The sequence below is a fragment of the Chroicocephalus ridibundus genome, chromosome 16 (genome assembly GCF_963924245.1).
Source record: "Chroicocephalus ridibundus chromosome 16, bChrRid1.1, whole genome shotgun sequence".
NCBI lineage: Eukaryota > Metazoa > Chordata > Aves > Charadriiformes > Laridae > Chroicocephalus > Chroicocephalus ridibundus.
This window is the reverse complement of record NC_086299.1, coordinates 8144947-8157322: the sequence shown is the minus strand read 5'-3', so window position 1 is coordinate 8157322 and position 12376 is coordinate 8144947. Positions and strand designations below refer to the sequence as shown.

General features: G+C 51.1%; 1 long non-coding RNA gene across 1 annotated transcript; it reads left to right on the top strand.

Annotated features, from left to right (window-relative positions):
• The first annotated feature begins 6140 nt into the window (after positions 1–6140).
• LOC134524107 (uncharacterized) lies at positions 6141–10245 on the top strand. Its single transcript, XR_010073495.1, has 3 exons — positions 6141–6938; positions 7234–7328; positions 8094–10245. It is a non-coding gene; the product is annotated as an uncharacterized LOC134524107 (long non-coding RNA).
• Positions 10246–12376: the final 2131 nt, after the last annotated feature.

Genomic DNA, 12376 nt, shown 5'->3' with positions numbered 1-12376 from the left:
ACTGGGGACCAGGAGTCCTCAGGGGTGGTTGACGTTCAGGTGGGTTTGCATTTGCTACTCCTGCTGCTTTCTCCCGCACTCGGAATGCACCGCTCAGGAAAGGAGTGAGGCTCAAGCATGGAATTGAAAAACACATTGAAAAATCCTCATCACGCTGAGGAGATACTTAGGTTTGTGTTCCTCTTCCAGTTGTCCCTGCCGTGAACATCAAAAGCAGAAATCTTCCTCTCAGGCAAAAGCAGCTCTTCCATTCTGCGGGCGTTCTGCTGTTTGCTTGTTTCTTATCCCAGCCTCTTCCTGTAGCTTCATTTTAGGATAAATGCTTCTCAGAGGTTTCTCTTCCCATATTATTGAGCACTTACACGTCACTGTCCCCTGAGGCTGAAGGACTCGAGCTGAGCCGGCAACTGCTTGTGAGGAATTAGCGCACACGGTGGCCTCGCAGCCTGTGTGTGCCTTTGCATCCCCATACCAAGCCCTGCGGACGCTGTTTTACGCGCTCTCCTGGCAAAGCAAAAGCATTTTAAAACAGCAGAAAGAAAAGCCTGCAGTAAGTGAGAAGCCTCCTCCTTACGCCTGTCTGTTTAGTGACGTGTGTCTCTGTAACACCTTCTTACTAACAGGTACCAAGACAGACACCGATCGCTGGCGGTAATAATGATGGTGCTGCCGTACCCAGAATGTATGTAAAGCCTTTTACAGCAAAGAATAACATTTTAGGCGTCATCTTGTTTGTCTGGAGCGGTAGTTGTTCTGCAACAACTCAACAACACAGTGCAGTGTTTTTACCAAGGTGTATCTGGTGGCAGCAGGTTGCCCAGTTTTGGTGATCTGATGAGATCTCAGGGGATTTGCCAGGCCGTGTCTGGGGAAAGGGCCTGCGACGTTCGCTCCAAATATCATAATATAGCTGCAAATAGCTGGTTAGCTTATAAGTCGTGACTGCTGGCATTAGACGACACAAAATCACTTCAGCATTTTACTGAAAAAAAAATCACTCTGTACCATATCTCCTCGGAGATGAGAGGCACTCTGTACAACCACGACTTCTTGCCTTTTAGCCCCTTCTTTCGGGGGCTAAAACCGTACCTTAAGCTAAAAAAAAAAAGAAATGGAAATTCTAACCTTCGCTCGGCGGTTTTTCTAAATGCTTCGGCAGAGCTTTGACTGCTCCCTGCCCTGCCTGCGGTTTGGAGAACTTGCACTTGACTTCTAGTCGGGCCGTGAACAGCTTCTAAAGAAACCGGCATCCCGCGCTGGAGCTGGTTTCGCTCTGGGAGAGCACAGGCTGCCTTATTCCATCGGCTGAAGCACGGTGGATTCGCACCGGCAAGCGGAGGCTCAGAAACCCGGGCTCTTTCTGCTTTATAGATACCGAGATCGCGTTGTGTCTGTCCGGGAGGCTCGGAAAGGCTTCAGCGCTATAAACACGGGCTGATCCCCTGGCAACTGCTGCCTGGCTACTGTTGGTAATCACGCAAGGGCTTCTGGTGTGAAAAATGCGACGGGATTTCCGCAAACGTGTGCGCTTTCAGATAAAGCCACCCAACGGCAGTGTTAGAGGAGGGCTGCTGAGCAGAGCGGCCCGCGGGGATCCGAGTCGGCTTGCGTAACAGAAAAACGGGAAAACCAGTTCGGTTCTCTGAGCGTCTGCTGGCTGACACAGTTTTGCTCCCTCTCCTGCGCCTTTCCTCAAGTCTTCTCAAGGTCACGTCTGCTGCAGACACCCTTCCCACTCGCCCCGAGGAGCAAACCACAGAGTCCGGTTTCATTCTCTCTGAGGCACAATCACCAATAGGCCAACAGGTTAAAGACATGAAAATATAGATTTTTGTCTATAATGTAGTTTTCCTTTCTGAGGCAGAGTTTGCACAGCTCAGTACTTTGTTGGCCTTGGTTAATGCCGAGTCCGGGAGTCGGCCCGGTGCAGGGTGCACTGTTAAATTTGCCAGATTAATCATAGAATCACAGAATGGTTTAGGTTTGAAGGGACCTCAACGATCATCCTGTCCCACCTACCGCCCACCAGACCGGGTTGCGCAAAGCCCCATCCAACCTGGGGATGGGGCGTCTACGATCAAACCGTGAAAACTGGTAACAGGGCAAAATTAGCGTCCTAAATCCTCCTAAGTCCTTCTGTTTCATTACTGAACAGCGGCGATTCCTCCTGCGGTGTTCTGAAGGGCAACTCGGAGGCCGAAGGCAGCTGCTGCAGCAGCCCTCGGGAGCCCACCAGAGCTGCTCGGTGCCAAGGTGAGGTCTGCCCCGGCAAATACATCTGTTCAACAGAAGTGGATCTCTAGAGAGAGGGAGGACGCCTTTCCCGTAACGTGTGTGCTGCGGACACCGGGTCTCCAGAGCCCCCCGTTTCTGGTGGGGCAGGGTGTGTGCCTTCCCTAGCTCAGCTCCATCGCGACAGAATCCAGTCTGCGAGCTCAGAGGGCACCCAAGAGCTGAGCCGGGGCACCCCGAGGAGCAGCGATCGGGGCGGTTCTGTGGAAATTGCCTGCCAGATGTGAGCAAAAGCACACCTGCAAACTCACCCCTAGCCACCGAAGAGGGCAGCGGTGACGCTGTCAGCTCACACGGATACAAAATGACACTGATTTAGGGAAAAAGCATAAAGTCAAACATATTTTTAAAAGGGGGAATAAGGTCGTGATAGTGTGAGATAACTGCCAAATACGGCGATTTCTCTTAGCAGACTGCCTGTAACTGGTTATCGAATCCCTTGAATAGTTGTATTGTGTCACTAAGCTGCAGCTACTGGTGAGCTGAGTCTACAACAACCCAGGGATTAATTGTGGGAAGGGAAGGGGAACTAGCTATAATAAAGGATTTTGACACTTAGGAAGCCCCAGTCAAAAATCTAAAGATAGAAAGGCTTATTTATGCAGGCCTAAATTCCTCTCTCTATGTATTTTCTGTCCTTCAGCTGCAGGAGCAAAAAAATAAAGGTGATTTTTTTTTTTTTTGGTGAGCTCAGCTGAATATGCACAGGGAGTAGGTCGTTTCCAGGGTTCACATCAGAAGATAAAGCTTGGAAAACTCGGCATTTACTGCCAGGCTTTGACGCTTCCAACTGCAGGTAAAACAGTCCAATTGTTGGCCTACCCAGAAAACTTTGGCCACATCTGCCAGCAGCACCTGAGATGCTGAAATCTGCTCCCTGAGGAGAGAGATCCCCTGCCAGGGGCATCGCAATTAAAACTACAAGGGCGGAAGAATGAAAACCCAGCAGCAAACCTGTGTTTTCGTGCGTGATAACTCCCCACCCCAACCAAAAGGCGTGAGAAAAGTTGATGGAAGGCGGAATTTGGCTTCGCTTCAATCTCTCTCTGGGTTGGCCCTTGCGTCCTCCCAAGGTGGTCGTGCCAAGGCCGTGTGAATACCCTGGCACTCCTCCCCGGCGGTCACGGCGACCTTCAGGAACGTTCTCCGTATTTTCCTGTCGGTGCACAATGGCTCCGATTAGCTCCAGTGCTCACGCAGCGCCGGTCGGGATCCTGTCCTTGCCTTACCTTCAACCTTCCTGGATTACCTCTCCCGGCCAACCCGCCCAACCTACTCTCTCTGGTCATACTGGGAACAGCCCGGGGTGGGAGGACACGGCGGTGTCGCAACCTACTGGCACTGCAAATACCTTCAGCAAACGTTACACCCTCTAGGAAATATTGCCTAATTGTTGGAGAAGGGGAGAGGCTGACAGCTGCAGAGCTAAAGGAGGCGTTTCATTCACCGGAGACGACGAAATGTGCGGCTTTTCAGTATTCCTCTGCATCCAGGGAAATGAGACATTCCTCAGAGAATTCCCAGAGAAGACCGAACTAGGTATTCGCCCTGTGTTTTGAGCTCTATTTTATCTGGACACCTATTTTCCTGACCTTTTCTGTTTGAATCCCCAATGCTAAGCGCGTCGGTCAAAGACCGCTGAAGGTTTTCCCTTGGCGGCGAGGGGGAAGGAGCGTTCGTCACCTCCCCGTCGTCCACCCAGCCCCCCGAAACCCGCACCAATGCAGGAGGCCTCTAAAAACCAAGTGTTGTAGAACTTGACCAAAAGGTTTAAAAGTCCTTAGAGTAAGAAATGCCAAAGACGTTTGTGTGTAATCCTTATTCTCTTGGGAAACCAGGCTCAAAAAATAACATGCAATAGAAAAAGAACGCGTACCGCCAACACAGGTACGGCCAGAGACGGCGCGTGTTTAATTCAAGGTAGTTCTGCCAAAGAGTTTCTGTGACTTCATTATCTCTACAAGCAACATTCGCGTCATCTCTGTTGGGAGTCAGACAGTGCTGCATTTGGTCTGTTGTTTAAGTGTACAAAGTCGGAACGTTTTGATGTGAAAGGCCCATTTGCGTTCCCTATTTCTGAAAGTCTCATGGGATCCATGCACAATACGAGTCTAACAAACGATAAATATATCAGGATTTATATAAGGAATGTATTTTGGCTATAGAAGATGCAATAATAAATTTATAATTCTTTTTTCAAGGTTCACGAGAAATCCAAGCTACAAAAGCGAGGAGCGCTGTATGAAACAAAAACTAGTGAAAGCTCAAATATTAATCCGCAGAAAATTCCTTTTTAAAAGAAAATAAATGTTCTACATCGTTACTTATGCAGAACCTTGAAGCAAACAACTGAGCCTTGCTATTCCAGGAAAAGAACGGAATCGAGCGCTCCCGTCGCACGCCGACAGTGCTGCCGGTAGAAGAGACAGCAGCTCTCCCAGGGCCTGAATTTTTCTCAGGTTTTGTAACCACCCGACGGCTTGATGTCACACAGCGTACTGCGCAAGGAAGCAAGCTGCGTAAACACCTGCTAATATTTTCTTGCTGAAGAAAACAATCTTTGCTTTACTGCAGGTATGTGATGCTTTTTGATGTGTCTCTCTCTATAAATAGATGCGCTTTGAGGACAGAAAACACAGTTTCAGTGGCTTATGAGAGATGCTTTAGTGGGTCTTAGAATCATGGAATCATAGACTGTGTTGGGTTGGAAGGGACCTCTAAAGGCCATCTCGTCCCACCCCCCTGCAGACAGCAGGGACATCTGTAACTAGATCAGGTTGCTCAGAGCCTCATCCAGCCTGGCCTTGAACGTCTCCAGGGATGGGGCCTCCCCCACCTCTCTGGGCAACCTGGGCCAGTGTCTCACCACCCTCAGTGTGAAGAACTTCTTCCTGATGTCTCACCTAAACCTGCCCTGCTCTAGTTTAAACCATTGGCCCTCGTCCTATGGCTCCATGCCCTTGCAAACAGCCCCTCCCCAGCTTTCTTGTAGCCCCCTTCAGGGACTGGAAGGGGCTCTGAGGTCTCCCCGGAGCCTTCTCTTCTCCAGGCTGAACCCCCCCAGCTCTCTCAGACTGTCCTCACAGCAGAGGGGCTCCAGCCCTTGGATCATCTCCGTGGCCTCCTCTGGCCCTGCTCCAACAGGTCCATGCCCTTCTTGTGCTGCGGGCTTCGGAGCTGGACACAGTAAAGTCTTGATGCTGCTCATCCCGGTGTTGGGGTGGGCAGCGCTATTCCAACCAAAACCGGCGCTCGGGGCTGGGATCGGCGCGGCCGGGGCTGGGTACCAGCTGCAGCCATGAGGTTTCACCCCGTGCTGGCGGTGGGAGTGCAGCCCTGTCTACGCAATCGCCTTCATTCAAGGATATTTTAGGGGTGACTCGTGCCGGTGGTGCGTGTGCTCCCAGCGGCCTTTTCCGTAGCAAACGGGAGGGTGAGCACAGCACGTCTCCCAGGGAGCAATGTTTTAATCACATTTGGAGGCTGTTCCCCCCCCCCCACACACAAACGGGGTCATTCCCAAACCGCCTCTGGAGCTGGGACGAGGTCAATTCCAATGCTTTTTCCAGGGTTTGCAATTCCAGGGTATTTTTCCTAGCTTGGCATCGGCATTTTCCAACAGTAGTAGTGTTTTTTACGGAGAGTGCTTCTAGAGGGAGGGAGGGAGAAACCGGCCGTGTGGAGGCAGATCGGAAGGACCGTGCACCGTCACGTACACGTGTTTTTTGCTGCTGTAGGGGCCAGGAAGGATCATCTCCCCTTGGCTCTGCAAGAAAGCCACAGAGAGCGACGGGGAGACTCACCTGTGCGATGGAAAAAAAACCCCCAACATTTACATGTTGCGGACTTTAACGGTAATGGATAATTATAAATTGCTTTGATAGGTGTATTAAACAATGCGTGCTTGGGCTCCCCGGTGGCGAGTTGTGGTTCCCACACAGAGTGCGGGTGGTGGGGGGGGTTGATGTCGGTACCAGAGGGAAAGCGGTAGGAACACGGGGGCAGGCACCAGCTTTCCCAAGGCGTTTATCAGCCCAGCCCTGGCTCACTGCACAGCAGGCATGCGGCCCGCAGACACGTGGAAATTAATGATTAAGCCCCAAATTTGGAAGCGAAGCCGTGGCGTTAGGAGAAGACAAGCCCAACGCGCCCCTCCAGCAGCAGGTGAATCCTCCGCGCGGCGATTTCGTCAAGCCAGTTCCTCCTGAAACAGGCCCATTTGTCGGCGTCGCTGAGCACCTACAGTCCTGCTTGAAATCAGCAGAAAGGCGGGAGCACGTCGCTCCGTGAGAGGAGAGGCTCCGTCAATCGTGGAAAAAGGAATTTGGCCTGAAGTCCCGTGAAGGCTGTGGAAAACTTCCAAGGGTTTCATCTGGCTTTGTATCGGTATTTTGAGGGAACTGGGAGTGTTTCCTAGAAAATGCGCACCCTTTCTCTCCCTTTTCACGTGGCTTTGGTGCCCAAACCACAACATTTGGGTTTGCTGCTTTGTTTTTGTGCTGAACCCTTTCTGGTGTTGCGTTCTCCTGCCTTGTGTGGATTTGGAGCTGCAGCTGAAGGAGCGGCGAGTCCCCGGAGTGACGTTACATCCCAGCTTCAGCAACATCCAACCCACCGTCCGAGGCGTGGCGGCGGGAAAAAGAAAGGTGAGCGAGGAGTAAAGCAAACAGCCGTGGCACGTGGTCCTTCCCGCGGCTCGGGTTTCCCGCTGCCCAGTCCCAGACCCAGCAGCTCCTCGTGCGGGAGGCAGCCGCCCCGCCGGAGCGTCTCCCGCTGGATCCACGGGTGCTCCTCTCGCCGTGTGTATGTCCTCCTGGCCCACCGTCTTTAATATATAAAATAATATATATATTATAGTGTATTAACATATACAAATATATATATTTAATATATTAAAAAAGAAGCCGTGTGAGGCACAAGGCCCAAGTTCTGATTTTACAGGAGAACCACTCGCCCTGGCTCCCGTTCCGTACCTGCAGAGCCGACTTCCAGAACTTGCAGGAAATTCGAGAGGGACGTGAGCAGGAGCAGCAGTTGTGAGTGAAAAACGGTTGTGTTTTGTTTGGTTGTTTTTTTTTTTTTAAAGACAAACTACTGCCAAGGAGTTGCTCTTGCCTGTTGCTGCAGCAAAGGGTGACCGTGTCATTCAAAGCCCCCCCATTTGCCTTTTCTTGCTCTGGTCACTCCATGTGTGCGGTCAGACTCCAGGGGAGGGGTGAGGCTGGAATTCCGTCTCATTGGGGCATGAAGCCATGGTAAAACAGCCGCCCGGGCTGATTCACAAGCGGAGCGGTGCAGGTTCTCACATCATTTGTGGCATTTTCAAAGGTCGTGGGGCGCTGAGCACCCAAAGCCCGTTGAATTCCAGTTTGATTTGGGCACTTTGCTGCCTTGGCTTTTTTTCCAGACCACCAGCTGTAAATTCCCAGGGCCTGTCTGCACCCTCTGCATCCCCGTGGAGCTGGAATAACCGCAGTGACCTTATTGACCTGCCCAAACACAGCCGCGCCGTCGGCAGCAGAGCCAGCCGCGAGCCGGTCTGTAGGGGCTGAGGCTGTCACAGACCCAAAGCCATCCCCGTCCATGCCCAGCTCTGTACCGCTGCCTCCCTAGATGGGGTTCAGTCTTCTTTTATTTACCGCGGTATTTTCTTCGGGCGTTTTATTTCATACACAACTTCGGGAGAGTCTCAGAAGCTTTCTAAGTACAAACCATTGCTTGGCAGGACTTTGCCTGAGACTTAAACAAATTCCCCGTGGCCGTACCCGTCAGGCTCACTCGGCATGTGTGTCCTCTTTCAGAAATGCCTTTGGTTCATCTCAGAACCCGCAGCTGCTCAAGCCTGGACCCGTCTCTCGGATGCCTGCGGGACTCTGAAGTGCTGCCAGCGAACCGAGAAGTCGGGACGCTCCGCCCATGGCCCCGCGGTCTCCCTCCTCGGGAAGGTGAGAGGGATGCCCAGATGCCCTCAGAAATGAATTTCTGATGAAATTCCAGTAGTCTGAGGGCAAACTGTGGCTGTCGTTTCAGTATTTTGGCAGTCGGATTGCTATGGGATACGCATCGCTCCGGTTACTTCTCTCCATTCAAACCCTGACGGGGCCCCATCCGTTGCTGCGAGTTCCTGGCCGAGTGCTGCCGTTCAAACACGCGGTCGCTTCACAGTATCGGATGGGGCCAAATTTTCATGCGTGTTGTCAGTCATGTTCTCTATAAACCACAAAGACCATCCCACGGAGCCATGCTGCTGGCTATTTTTATTTTATTTTATCACTACAGAGAGCAACCCGGCAAACTTAACCATTTATTTGGCATGGCCAAGTGTTTACATGCCCCCCAGCTATAGCTTCAGATGAGGAAAGTTTGCCTCATAGCGCTCCAGAACTTGGCTTCTCAGTAGTGCCCGGTGACAGGACAAGGGGCAACGGGCACAAGCTGGAACACGGGAAGTTCCACCTAAACGTGAGGAGGAACTTCTTTGCTGTGAGGGTGGCAGAGCCCTGGCACAGGCTGCCCAGAGAGGTGGGGGAGTCTCCGTCTCTGGAGACATTCCAACCCCGCCTGGACGCGTTCCTGTGCCACCTGCTGTGGGTGACCCTGCTCTGGCAGGGGGTGGGACGGGGTGATCTCCAGAGGTCCCTTCCCACCCCCACCGTTCCGTGACTCTGTGGGGGAGCCATAGGACAAGGGGGAATGGTTTTAAACTGAGAGAGGGAAGATTTAGATGAGGTATCAGGAAGAGAGTTAAATGCCGGCTGTGTCTAATTCAATTTGGTCACTATACAACCACGGTTAGCTCAGACTTTTCCCGGTCTTGCTGTTTTTTAAAATATATTTATAGGCAGTTCCTTTATTCTAAAATGGCCCTGATTTTGGGAGCCGTTCTGCGGGAGATAAGGGCCGAAGACAAGTGAGCGAGCTGAAAGAGCCGCACGTTATTAACTCCTCCCGGTTTTTCAGGTTTCCCTTCATTCATGGGCGCACAAGGCTTTTTCTCTCGCGTGGCCTCCGTTTATGGACAGGGCAGGCTCAGAATCGGCCATCAGACGGCAGGCAGTGAATAACGAGTTAAGCTCGCGCACAGCAGTGGGTTTGTTTAAAGCGGTGTTTGCCGTGCAAATAACACGAGCGATCCAAGCGCGGTCGCGTCTCCTGGCTGTTTGCTGAACCTCTCCCTGCCCGTGGCTCCCGCTTGAGGGAATGGTTTAATACAGTCTATTAAGCACTCAGACACCAAAATTAAAGTGGAATCTTCATCAAATATCAGATCCACTTGGTTCTTCCGACACACGCACCACCACCAACCCCCCCTTTAGACCTGTGTTTATGAGGGTTTTAAAGTGCCGTGGGTCTCAGGAGGGGCCAGGGAAGTTGCACAAGATGCTCCAACCTGAACGTGGCGGTTTGGATCCCGGGTGCTTTTAAAGCAAATTGACACTATCGGGGAAAAAAATAAATAAATAATGCTGCTGCCACCTTGAAGAAGGTACATAGTTTGATAGAATTGTATATTACTCATTAAACAGCTTCTTTAATACTTAAATCCGCTTATTATCAAATGATGTGTTCATATGTCTGTAGTTTAAACGGCTTGAACTTTGTTCTTGAACGGGTTTGGGCTGTGCCAGGAGGTGCCTGTTAAATTTACTGCCCTGGGAGCTGCCCCCACCTCGCCTGGCCTAAAATAAACCCACAAAGGAATATGAAACGAGCTTCTCCCAGGCCGTTTGTAAAGGGGGGGAGGTGTTACGGTTTTCTTCCCTACCATCTAAGTATCTAAATCGCCTTCCACACGACACCTGGGGCTGATATTCTGCAGCTGTAAAGAACCCTGTTGAGAACCCTCCTTCCTATTGATGGTGCCTCCGTCCTGCGTACAGGTGATGTGACGTGGGTTTAACGCGCTGGAGTTTATTGCTGCATGACGACTAATAAAGTATTTAGAAGGGTTCAAGCTGGTTTTCCCCCCTAAATCTTTTGATTTCTGCAAAATACTGGGAAAGCTAAATGTCTTGTCTTTGTCTCTGCTCAGCTCCCTGTTAGAAATCCCTGGTTTATTTTTCGCTTGTTGTTAAAATTGGTAATTGGAGGAGAGGAGAGAGGAGAGGAGAGGAGAGGAGAGGAGAGGAGAGGGAGAGGGAGAGGGAGAGGGAGAGGGAGAGGGAGAGGAGAGGAGAGGAGAGGAGAGGAGAGGAGAGGAGAGGAGAGGAGAGGGAGAGGGAGAGGGAGAGGGAGAGGGAGAGGGAGAGGGAGAGGGAGAGGGAGAGGGAGAGGAGAGGAGAGGAGAGGAGAGGAGAGGAGAGGAGAGGAGAGGAGAGGAGAGGAGAGGAGGTGCTCACCTTTTCTTTTTTTAAAGCCATATGTTGCCATGCCAGTGTGTTAAACGTTAATGTTAGTAAGTTAAAGACAAATAAGGCTGAATACTTGGAGTCTACAGCAAAGTCTCTTGGTTATTTTCTTCTGCAGCTGCCCGGATGAGTTATTTTCTCTGCGTGTGCCTGAGTTTTCCCAATTTTAACCTGTGGGTGATACACAGCGACGCGACTGCAATGCCAATGGTGGTTGGGAAGTGCCGGGGCGGGGGGAGAGAGGGACGCTGTGAGATGAGGCATTAACAGCCCGGTGGCATTGCGACGTAGCATTCCGATAGCAAACAGAGCCAATTCTGACACCCAGCCTAGTAGGAAGCATCAATACTAATTACGGAGTTGTGGGAGGCAGGGAAACAGGAGATATTTGAGGGCTGTTTGGTAAAACACGATCCCCGCTGACGCTGTGCTTGATCGTGCAAAGGCGCGCTGGACCGCTGCCTCCTGGTGTGGAGCGTACTCCCATATTTTACCTACTGGAATGTAAAGCGCATCGCGACAGAGTCCCCGGACCTTATTTTGTACGTCACAGCACGAGCCGTAGGCTGGGAAAAGGATATTTGACTTGTGCTCACCTTAGAAGGTGGAAATAAGGGCCGCAGGGTTTCAGAGCAACAAATAAGGCTGAAAAAAAATATCCTTTTCACAACTGTAAAGCCAATGTTTGGCGCTGCTTTTACAGATTTTGAGTACCAAAGTCTAAGATTAACAAAAGGGAAGCAGACCGAAATGAAAGTTTGCCCAATTTTTTTTGGCCCCTCATGTAATAATTTGCTTACAAAGGTTTGTTTAAAAAAAAAAATAAAAAAATTAAATACTCTACTAGGTACCAAGACTGAAAGCAGGGATTAAGAAGTTGTGGCGGTACCTGGAAAGCAGAGCCGGTATCGGTACTCCATGTGGAGTACCAGCTGAAGGTACTGCAAGTAGTCGGAAGGTTCCCACTTGCCTTGCTCTTGCGGTAAGTCCTCAATCAACGACACGAGCTACAGTTACACCGGGCAGCAATGAGTTGCTTCAGTTCTCCCCCGGCTGAGCCCGGGCCGTTCCGGTTGCGGTGCCTCTTCCTGCTCCTGCTCCTCAGTTCGGAAAACCCGCCCGGAGTGTTGGCTGGTCGGTCAAAGGACGGGAAACGCTGGTTTTGCTGAAATAGATGTTGCTTCTTTCCTTCCTGCTGCTCTCCTCGGAGGGGGATGTGGTTTAGGATTTGTGAAGACGGAATGTGCCTTGCTACTGCCACGATCATAAGAGGGTTTTCAAGTCAAAAGTCTCCTTGGCTTGTTCCAGACTACAGATCAGCAGGACAAGTAACATTAAATATATACATATACACACATATATATGTTGAGGCGTTACAAGGGAGTTTAATGCTTGTATTCTGTGAGAGACACCAGCTCCTGGCTTGTTTAAGGACCATTTTTTCTGGATTAAGGGGGTTTTTTTTTGGTGGGAGCTTATTGAGAAATTCCTTCCCCACCCACCCCACCCGATGGCAGGTCCTTCGCTTAGGAATCAAGGATATTCAATGTTAAGGATAACGAAATGTTGCTGGGTTGGTTTCGGTCTCACGTGGCTGGGTAGAGGTTTATGAGCGGGGCAGGGACAAGGCGGCGTTCCATCGATGGTCCATGTCCGGCCCCCAGTTCAGCCTCGCAGCGGTCGCGACCCCTTGGAAGAGTTGGTTGTAAATTGTGCCGGCCCAGCCCAGGCCGTGG